The following is a 10,578-nucleotide window of genomic DNA, read 5'->3' on the forward strand; positions in this document are numbered from 1 at the left end:
TCTTGTTGCTGGCCGCGGAGTTCTTCTTGTACAAGACGCCATGTCGTAAACAAAAGGACGACAATCCTCGAGCGATATGCCAGGGTATTGATGGGCTTCGTCCTTCCAGATGTTCCAATATAGGTCGTAATGCGTCGTCTGCGCGCTTCCGTCTGGATAAATCTGTGACGCTTACGGCCCCAAGGAAAGCGCCGTCGTCCTCAATGTCATGGTCGGTAGTGGCAAAAGGGGCGCGCTAGAGTGCGTCAGCGTCTTTGTGTATGCGGCCCGATTGTACACGATGGCCACGTCGTACTCCTGCAAACGTAGACTCCAACGTGCCAGTCGTCCAGAAGGGTCCCGGAGATTTGCAAGCCAGCATAACGAGTGATGATCAGTTGCAACTTTCAATTGGCGGCCATAAAGGTAAGGACGAAATTTGACCAGCGCCCATACAGCGGCAAGACACGCTTTGTCCTTGGTGGTGTAGTTGGTCTCTGCATGCGATAGTGTGCGACTTTCGTAGGGGATCACTCTTTCAATACAGTCCTGCCATTGTACAAGCACCGCACCATGACCAACGTTACTGGCATCTGTATGAACTTCCGTGTCCGCCTCCTCGTCAAAGTGGGCCAAAACTGGTGCTAACACCAGACACTGTCGAAGCTCGGTAAAAGCAGTCTCTTGCTCTGAGGACCAGACGAATGATACATCGTCCCTCGTGAGGCGAGTCAGCGGCTCCGCCGTCTTCGAAAAATTTTCGAGGAAACACCGGTAGTATGCGCAAAGGCCCAGGAAGCGTCGGACACCTTTCTTGTCAGTCAGTGTTGGAAACGAGGCTACACCGGCAGTTTTCGCGGGATCGGGGCTAACGCCTTCCGCGCTGGCCACGTGTCCGAGAAACATCAGCTCCTTGTAACCAAAAACTCTGAGGCTTAAGGGCGAGGTTAGCCGATCGGATGGCTTCGCGAACTTGTCGCAGTCGGTCCAGGTGGTCGTCAAGTGTCTCCGAAAAACAACCACGTCTTCGAGGTAGGCGAGGCAGCTTTGCCACTTCAAACCAGTGAGAACGGTGTCCATCATTCGTTGGAAAGCTGCAGGGGCCGAACAGAAACCGAAAGGAATTACTCTGAATTCGTAAAGGCCATCTGGAGTGACGAAAGCAGTTTTTTCGCGGTCTCATTCATCGAGCTCAATTTGCCAGTAACCACTCTTTAGATCGAAAGACGAAAAATACTTAGCTCGCCGCAACCTGTCTAAAGATTCATCGGTACGTGGTAGTGGGTACACGTCCTTCTTAGTAACCTCGTTGAGGCGTCGATAATCAACACAGAAACGAAGCGTTCCGTCTTTTTTGTTGACTAGAACGACCGGGGAGCACCACGGTCTGTGCGAAGGCTGAATGACACCACTATCTAGCATCTCCTTGACTTGGGCTTGAATTGCCCCACGTTCTTTCGGCGAGACACGATAAGGCTGTCGTTTGATGGGACGTGCGTTGGCGGATGTCGTTATTCCGTGTTTCTTGATTGCCGTTTGGCCCGCCTTAATAGCCCGAGCAAAGCAGGCGCGGAATTTTTTCAAGAGTTCCTGCAGCGCACTCTTTTGGTCGTCCATAAGCTCGGAGTTTACATCGATGTTTCTGAGTGATCCGTCGTCTGTCTCCACTTCGGAAACAAAGCACTCGAAGATGTTTGTTAATGGTTCGGAGTAGGCAATGGCAGTGAAACGAAAAATGTGCCGATGCTCAAAGGTAAAGTTGGTAACGAGGACCGCTGTCTCGCGAAGCCATGTATCACGAAGTTCCACATGGCTTCGCGCTACACGAATACCTTGTGCCAGTAACACAGAAATGTTGCCTTCTACAATGGCTTCACCGTCTTGTAGCTCGTCAGACTTGACCGGAACCATACCACTCGCAAGCGGCGGTATCATGATTCTCTCGTCCGAAACGCGAAGTGAGGATCTGTGTCAAATGGCGTCGGTCTGTGTTGCGCTTTGTGTCGAGAATGTGATGCAGCGCTCGCCGAGGTCAATAATGGCGCCATATTCCCGGAGAAAGTCCATCGCAAGAATTAAATCGCGGTAACAATCGCATGGAACCAGACAAGTGGTCTGGTTCCATGCGGTTCCAAGACAATTTCTAATCTGGCCGTGCATAGGCCAAGCGGTGTGATGACGTGGCCACCTGCCGTACGAACTGGTGCCCCGTTCCAGGGCAATGTACCTTTTTCATAACGCTCGAAGTTTTGCACTAAGGAGAGAGTAATCGGCGCCGGTATCTACAAATGCACTCGTTTTTCTGGCGTCGATCAATACAGGTATGTCCAGTGAAATTTTGTTCGCGGAAACTGGTTCTGGCGTTATCGTGTTTTTGTTGTTCTACGGTCGGCATGATACGAGGTCTTGAGCGCGTCGAGTATCAGCGGCCGCACCTCGGAAGGTCGCTGGCGTTAGTTTTCCCGGCGTGGACTTGGGGCCGTATAACGTAAAACAATTCCCATGTGTTTTTATTCAAATCTCCTGATGTCAAATTTGCGTAACCGCCGAAGCAAGCATCGGGCAGTCACCCGCAGTGTGGTCGTAACCGACAAATCAAACGCTCTCCTCGATAATAGGGGGTCACTTTTGTTTGCTTGAAAACGAATAACATTTCCTGCACTGAGCTGCTTGCCTTATCTAATTGGCCACGAGAGGCAAGAAGCATGCTCAAGTGGAGAGGAATTCGATGGGGCCGGGCCACCGCACTGAATATCGATAACCGGATGAAGAGGGTGGTGCCGGCGCCTGCGATTGCTCCGCTTTTTCATACTTAGCTTTCGGTGGCTCGTCGAAAATCGCGGCGGCATGCAACGGAAGCCCAAGAATGACGCTAAAACGGATCCTCAGCAAAGAAGATTTGGCAGAACGAAGTCGTAAACGCACCGAAAGTTCTCGAAATCGTTACACGGCCACGCAAAATGTTTTATTACACGCAAATAAACCCGTGCTCTCCGGCAGGGGCGAGTAACCAGTGCCCAGACCGATCGGTGGCAGCTATCTTTTATTCCTTTCGGATTGGGGCAGCCTGCGGCTATTCAGAAGAAAATTCAGTTTTGTTCGGCATATTAATGCATCTTTAACGCGTACACGTCACTTTGACGTGGTAAGCTTTTGCGGTTTTGTGACGTCGCGTGATAGGCAGGTGAAGTGGGTGCAGGCCGAAAACTTTTGACCAATAGCCGAGCGCTAATGCCGAAAAGGCGTCGAATCAGAAAGAACTATTTTTGTTTCGTTCGGTCAAACTATGCATAATCAGTGTATACAACTCATATCACATGGGGAGATGTCGCGATTTTCGTGACGTCGCGTGACAGACAGCTGTAGTGGGGGTGGTCCAAAATGTTTTTAACCAATCGCGGTGGGGTGATTGCAGAATTGGAATAGAAAAGTTTGGAATAGTTTTACGTTATAGCGCCCTTGGTGATCGCCCTTGCGTCGTCCTCGAGGTGCTATCGCGAGCAGGGAAATATCGCCGCGGTGAGGGTGAGCGTGACTGCCACTGCGACGGGCCCGGTCTGCGCTGCTGTTCGAGGCCGATGCCGGGTGGCCTTTCTGCGATGCCAGGTGGCATTTGGCCGAACCTAGGTCGAGGTGAATCGTTAGAATAACCCCGCAGTCGGAGTCGTCGGTAGGGGCAGTCCCGATACACACGACCAGCTTCGCCGCAGTGGTAGCACAGCGGTCGTTGATCGGGTGCTCGCCAAACCTCTGATTTCCTCGCGGCTGTTCGGCGATCCTCGAAGTACGGTAGCGGAGTTGTCGGAGCGGCTTGCGCCGATTGCAACGCGACTGGCGGCGCCACATAAGTAGGTGCAAAAGCTTGGACGGGGCTCAGTAATGTTTCTGCGTAGGTCTTGCGGCGGGATTCGCTTGGCAGAGGTGGTGCTTCACTGCTGCAAAAAGATGCCTGCAGTGCCCGCTGTACTTCTTTGCGCATGACGCTGGCGAGGGAGCTGACTGGAGGTGGCGAAGTGCCGTGGTGCTTCTGCAGCTCGTCGCGAACCAACGAGCGAGTCAGCTCGCAAATCAAGGCGATGTCGCACCCGAAGCCTACCGGCGTATCCGGAGTGCAGGCGGCATTTACTTGTCGGTTGTACAAGTTAGACCGTTGCTGAAGGCTCTTCTCCATCGCGGCGACTTCAGTGAGAAACTCCGCAACAGTCTAGGGCGTATTCCGAATAAGACCGCCAAAGAGCTGCTCATTTGCGCCTCTCATAATTTGACGCACCTTCTTCTCTTCCGACATACTCGGATCGGCACGCTGAAAAAGATGCGTCATGTCTTCTACGTACATCGTGACGCTCTCTTTGGGCATTTGAACGCGTAACTGAAGGGCCCGCTCCGCTTTTTCCTGGCGATCGGGGCTGGAGTAAGTGTCCAGTAGCTTGCACTGGAACTCAGGCCAGGATGACAGGACACTTTCGCGGTTCATAAACCACGTGCGAGCACCATCCTGCAGGCTTAAGTAGACGTTCATGAGTTTGGGCGTTGTTGTCCCACTCGTTAAACGCAGCCACGCGCTCTAACTCCGCCAGCCAGTCTTCCACGTCTTCAAATGTGTCGCCATGAAAAGCCGTCGGCACTTGGGGGTTCACAGCAGCGTCAGGCAAGTCGGTGACACCCGTTCCGTAGAAGTCGCAGTGGTCGCAGTCATCGCTTTATCCTGGAGGTTTCCAAATTCTGTGGCGAGGCCTCGAATTCGCCTGCTTGCGCGGCGAACTGGAGTCAACTCCAACTTTGGGGCGAGGTTCTTGCTGCCCAGTGAGGTCTCCTGCATAAGTTGAGCGTACCCAGCAAGCCGCGTATACCCTGCTGGAGTATACAAGCTGAATGAAGATACAGGTGGTTGCTCTTTACGAAAACGTAAGCGGTGACGCGCGATGCCCGACACGAACCTCGTTCTCCTCTTCTTCACTTCCTTGGTGCGCCAAACCATGTGGCAACATGTTGCGTAGCTGATTTAAAGAGATCAATTCTATATAAAACAAAAAACAAAACTATTAAACAAAACTGTCACGGAGCCGTTGGCGCTGCTGCGATGATTTTGATCAGTGGCCCATACTGAGGTAGGCGATAGAGGGTGTAGAGCACAAGAGTGAAAAAGTAAACGAGACGTTATTGGAGCACCAGAGCTGAAACTCAAATAATCAACTAATCAGCCCAGCCAACTAAACTCCCTGCACCGCTCGTGGCCTCGCCTGAGCTCGTCTTCTTTCCTAGGGTGATCGCATCAATGTTGCTGGCGCTAAATAGCTCGACCGCTTGCACCGTTTGAACGACCTGCGAACGATGTCAGCTCATCCATGAAACTTCGCGGACTGAAATAGTGTGCGCATCAAACGGAACGGAAACTTTCGAGGCTAAAATGAGGGATGCGACTGTGGGATTCGCCCCTCAGTAGGCTGGCTTCAGCGTGTCAAGTGCGATGATGGCAGGTTTGTCATGAGTGTCTGCGATGTATGTGGACTCGCGTCTGTCTGCTACGGGAAAGGGTCCGAGGTAGTGTGGGTGGAGAGCAGGCCGAACGGAACCATAGTGCACTAATACATGTGTTTGGTTTGTAAGGTCACTTGAAACGTAAGGTGTGTATGCTGGAACTGGACGCGGCCCAACGTTTTAGATTCCGGAAGAGGTCGTGAGGAGGTAGAGATATTGTTGAGTAGAATAGCAGCCGGATGTAGTTGTGGTCGAAAATAGTCATTGGGGAGGCGGAGCGTAGTACCGTATACGAGCTCCGCGCTCGAGCACTCAATGTCCGACTTCAAGGCGCACCGGATACCTAGAAGAACTAATGGTAGACGTCGAACCCATTGTGATGCGTGTCATGAGCAGCCAGCGTTGCCTTGAGATTTCGATAGAAGCCTTCGTCGGCGTCATCTGATTGGGGATGAGAGGCGGGCGTGCGCTGGCGGTTTGTGCCAAACAAGTGCAGGAGCTTTTCGAAGAGAGCGCACTCGAATTGCTGTCCTCTGCCAGTAACAATTTTGGTAGGAAATCCAAAGCGGGCAACTCATGCTGTGACAAAAGCTGTCGCGAAGGTTCAGCACAGATGTCTTGAAGTGGCGTTGCTTCTGGCCAGCGGATAAACCTGACGACTGAGATGATTAGGTATCAGAATTCCGCACACAGCGGTAGTGGTCCAAAATGTCAATGTTAGCAACGTCAAAACGATGATCAAGCTGGAGAAACTGGCGTGCAGGGGGAACAGGATATCTATAAATTTTTTCCTGGTGGCAGGGTGCGCACGCACGAACCCTGTCACGTACAGAGGCATTCATTGAAGGCCATCTGTAGCGTAATGAGGTAAGGCATTGTGTGGCAAGAACACCGGCGTGAGCGAGCTGGTGCATTGTGTCGTAAAGCTGCTTGCATAACGTGCTGGGACAAATGGCCTCCGTGTGCCTGTAGAAGTGTCGCATATGAATGTGAAGCCATCAAGCAGGATATCACCCAACCGCAGAGCTATTCTGGAAGAGCGGAGTTCAAGGAGCTGGGATCAATAACTTGATGTGTGACCAGTGTCTGCACATCGAGTTGCGCAGGACGTGCAGGTGATGTCGCGGCGCTCACGCAGCTCAGGGTTTCAGCAGGTACAGCCTGGTCGCTGATGATATCTCGGATGTCAGTAGTGAATTATTGATATTAACAAGAGATGCCGAATTTTCCAAGCGCTGCTGGATAACCGCTCCCATGGCTCTGCTGGACGCGTGGGTCATGAGGGCCAGTCATATCATGGAACTAGGATGTGCAAGAAGGCACCCTCGATCTTGGTGAAGGCGTCTGCAGCGGCGGCGTCCCAATGCAGCGAGGACGTCTTGTCCGTATTGATAAGCAGGCAACCCAGAGACGCTACTCTGGCAGCACAGTTCCTGAAAAATCGACGGTAAAATTTAGGCACGCGGAGGAACGGTCGCTGCTTCGTGATCGTTATGGCCTTAGGGAAGCTCCGCACTGCTTCAATTGTTTATGAAAATGGCCGAACACCACTGGCATAGAGGGGATATCCTAAACACTCCAGGCTGTTAACACCAAACTTGCTTTTGGAGAAGTTGATGACGATGCCGTGTTCAGATAGTTGTTAATGGAAGAGGTGCAGACGATTAAAAGTAGTCGACGTAGGTGCAATCGAAGAGCATCGCGCGCGTTACCGTGTTAATAAAACATTGGAACGAGTGGGTAGGCGTTTCTGAGTCGGAACGGCATTCTCAGAAACTTGAAGAGTTGGAATGGCGTTGTGATGTCCGTCTTAGTTATGCCTTGCTTAGCCACAGGAATTCAATGTTAGGCGTGGACAAGGTGAATCTTTGAAAAGAAGTTGGCGCCGTGTGAAGCGACAGTAAAATCTTTTATGCTGGGCAAAGGGTACTGATGCGCAATAGTCTTACTATTCAGACATTTGTTATCTCCACATGGCCTCCAGCCACCCGATTTCTTAGGCACTATCGAGAATGGAGCTGCCGACTTATTTGCGGACGGCCAAATAATGCTTAATTCCAACATGTGCGCGAAGTCTGCAAGTGCAACTTTGAGCTTGTCTGGAGCAAGTGTAGGTGGCCGGAAGAATCCAGGAGATCTGCAAGTGATGATCTGGTGTCACACGTCATGACAGATGGTTTTTATCCAGTTGCGCCGTACTGATTGTTCGGGAAATTTTCGTAGCAAAGTAGTGTATTCGAAACTATGGCACAAGCGAGCGCTTAATCTGTGGTGCCCGTCGCAGCAATGCCTTGCACAGAGACATGTGTTGCCGCGCTCAGGAGATGTGTTCCTACAATGAGGCCATGACCGGCGAGGGAATCAGCTCCTATAGTGGCAGAAAAGATGCTGTCAACCGCTAAAAACATCATAATGCTCTTCTCAGGCCCTGGTTAAATGTTATCGAGCGTTGGCAAAATGCCGGAATTCGAGTTCCATTCACAGTCTGCAAGTACAAAATGTTAGCAGCTGTGCGATCCGCTCATGTAGCTAGGAGAATACTGACTTGCGCACCCGTGCTGATCAAGAAGCACTGACCAGTCACGTTATCGATAACGTAGACGAGGATACATGGAGTGGGGCCGTAACTGTTCGTCGCCATTCAAGGACCGCTGGACAGTTTCACGATCAAGCGGCAGAGACGTGCTTCATCACTGATACGGCTGTGGTACCAGCAGATGGCTGGCTCATCTACTGCACTGTAGCGGTGGCGCTCGCTGGACGGACCTCGTTGGTAAGATGGAGATCGGCTATGACTACGGCAACGAGCATAAGCATTCCTATGAACGGTCGTAACCAAGAGCTCGTCCAGTCTATCGCACATCTCAGAGCAGCTTGTCGATGCTGTCTCTGGACGGTCTGGAGGTGAAAAACACGCAGTGTGCGACACTGGCTCCGACATCACAGCTGAAACCAGTGGAAGTAGATTGGCAACTTCCATCCCCTTGTCGGCCAATGCAGCGAGCTCCGACATATCCTTGGTTGACACAGTGGCTGGCCCTACCTGGACTTGGGTGGGTAAGCGCTGCAGAAATAGCTCGTGTACGAGGGTGTTGTCCGTGGTGGTAGCCTCTGGGCCGAGAAGGTTAAGCATTCGGCGCTGTAATTGGCTTGGGCGTTGATTGGCTAGCGGTTCGCATAAGAGTATCTGTTGTATTATTGAGCATTATGTACGATCTGTACGATCAACTGTACGATCTATTACAGCAGCCTCGATTGTACCATAAGGCGATGGGGGGAAGGAGTGGAACTCGACGGCGTGGTTCATACATGAAGAGCTGCGTTTTGAACCCTCGCGTAGAACGTCACAGACCCGCAAGTACTTCCTTGTGGTCGACGCGCTTCCAGCGGCCGTCATCGCTGCGGCCGCCGCGGGGTGCCGCCACGAGTCCACTGGTAAAGCGCCCTGCAGCTCTCTGAGGAGAACCGCGTTGCGCTTATGTTTAGCGCGTCGTAGGCACCAAAGACGGAAGTCCGAGTGCCTACGTTAACATCCAAAGTGAAACTTGAAGCACGCGGCACGGTGATATTTAGAAGGCGGAGCCTTGTGGGCGCGCCTCACAGGCTGTAGCCTTCGCAGTGGAAGGCATTTAGGAAGGAACGGGAGCCCAGCGGAAACCGTGTTTGACTGCCAAAAACTCCGCTTCTGCTGAACACATTGAAGTAGTTTTCCGGCAAAGTATTGGAGTAATAACCCATTTTTACACTCAATGGCTTTCTCCACTACGACAAACAGCAGCTTTAAATGCTGCTCGCATTAGTGTCGCCCGTGAGCGTGCAAGGAGTCAGCCGTAATTTTTTGTGTATAGACGTATATATATATATATATATATATATATATATATATATATATATATATATATATATATATATATATATATATATATATATATATATATATATATATATAACACTCCTTTTTTCTTCGTCTGCCTCTTTCTCCACTATTGTACCGTACGGTCCTACTGTGCGGTTTGTCAAACGCTTCCCCCTCCCGCTGAGAGAGTCGTAGGTAGAAGGGCGGTTGATACCGTCTTAATGTCCTCACATATGGACGATGTCAGTTTGCCAGTCCGTTGACATCGAGCAGTGCTCAGGTGGCCGAGGCGGGCTGTTGCACTCCGGACGACATATGTATGCCCCGGTGAAGGGGCATTTGTATGCATGGGAGCCGTGGAAACTCAGGTGTGGTTGCGACTTAGATGCACGCGGTGCCTCCCGCTCGAACCTTCGGTGGACTGTGTCATTAAAGCGACGTCTCTGTTGGTCCAGTACACCTCGAAAATATCTGTCTTATTGGTTCTTGTGCACAGCGTTCTCGCACGAATCCTTGGTGTGGGAACAGTCCTGATAGGTGGTGCTGAAGGTGTGTTCGACAACGTTTCTTTCATACAAAACGTCGTATTCGTTGCGTTCGCCTCGGGTTCAGTTGCCTTGCGCACTGGCTCTTTCCTTGTTGCATCAGTGACTTCGTCGACGCTCTCCGTCGTCGTCCGTGTCGAAGTTGCCTTCTGGGTCGCTAAAGCTATTCCTGAAGTAGCTTACGTTTATCTTTGTTATGTTATTGCGACAGTTATTGAGGTAGCGTATCTATCGGAATCGGCCTTTGATTATTGGCGCTAATTGACGTAGAGATGAATGAGCAGTGTGTACACTGCTCCTTTTTATGAGTTTTGTCTGGTAGTGAGTGCACTGTGGCAGCCTCCTCAAAAGGCCTTTTCGAGGCTGGCGCAACTACACGAGGAATAGACGTAACGATAATTCCACAGTGCGTGATATTGCTTTGCATATGTGACGCTTCTGCAATGGCAGCGTCTTGTTGAGGTGTAGTACGCAGAAGGCTTGAGAGTGGCGAAGCAGGTAGACCTCTAGATGTATATGACCCCAAATTATCTTCTTCTTGAAAGATATGTGCGTTGGTGCTGGTACTTCTATTGTCATCTGCCCTGGAATTGAGCAAGGTGGCTTCGTTTCATCGGAATAAGTAACAGCTGCGCTTGAAATGGGGGGCGTTGTTTGACAGCCGTTGAAGTGTCACGTGACTAAAAACCTGGTGGCAGGCCGCGTCTGCAAGGCAATGGT

Source organism: Dermacentor variabilis, chromosome 7 (genome assembly GCF_050947875.1).
Source record: "Dermacentor variabilis isolate Ectoservices chromosome 7, ASM5094787v1, whole genome shotgun sequence".
Taxonomy (NCBI): domain Eukaryota; kingdom Metazoa; phylum Arthropoda; class Arachnida; order Ixodida; family Ixodidae; genus Dermacentor; species Dermacentor variabilis.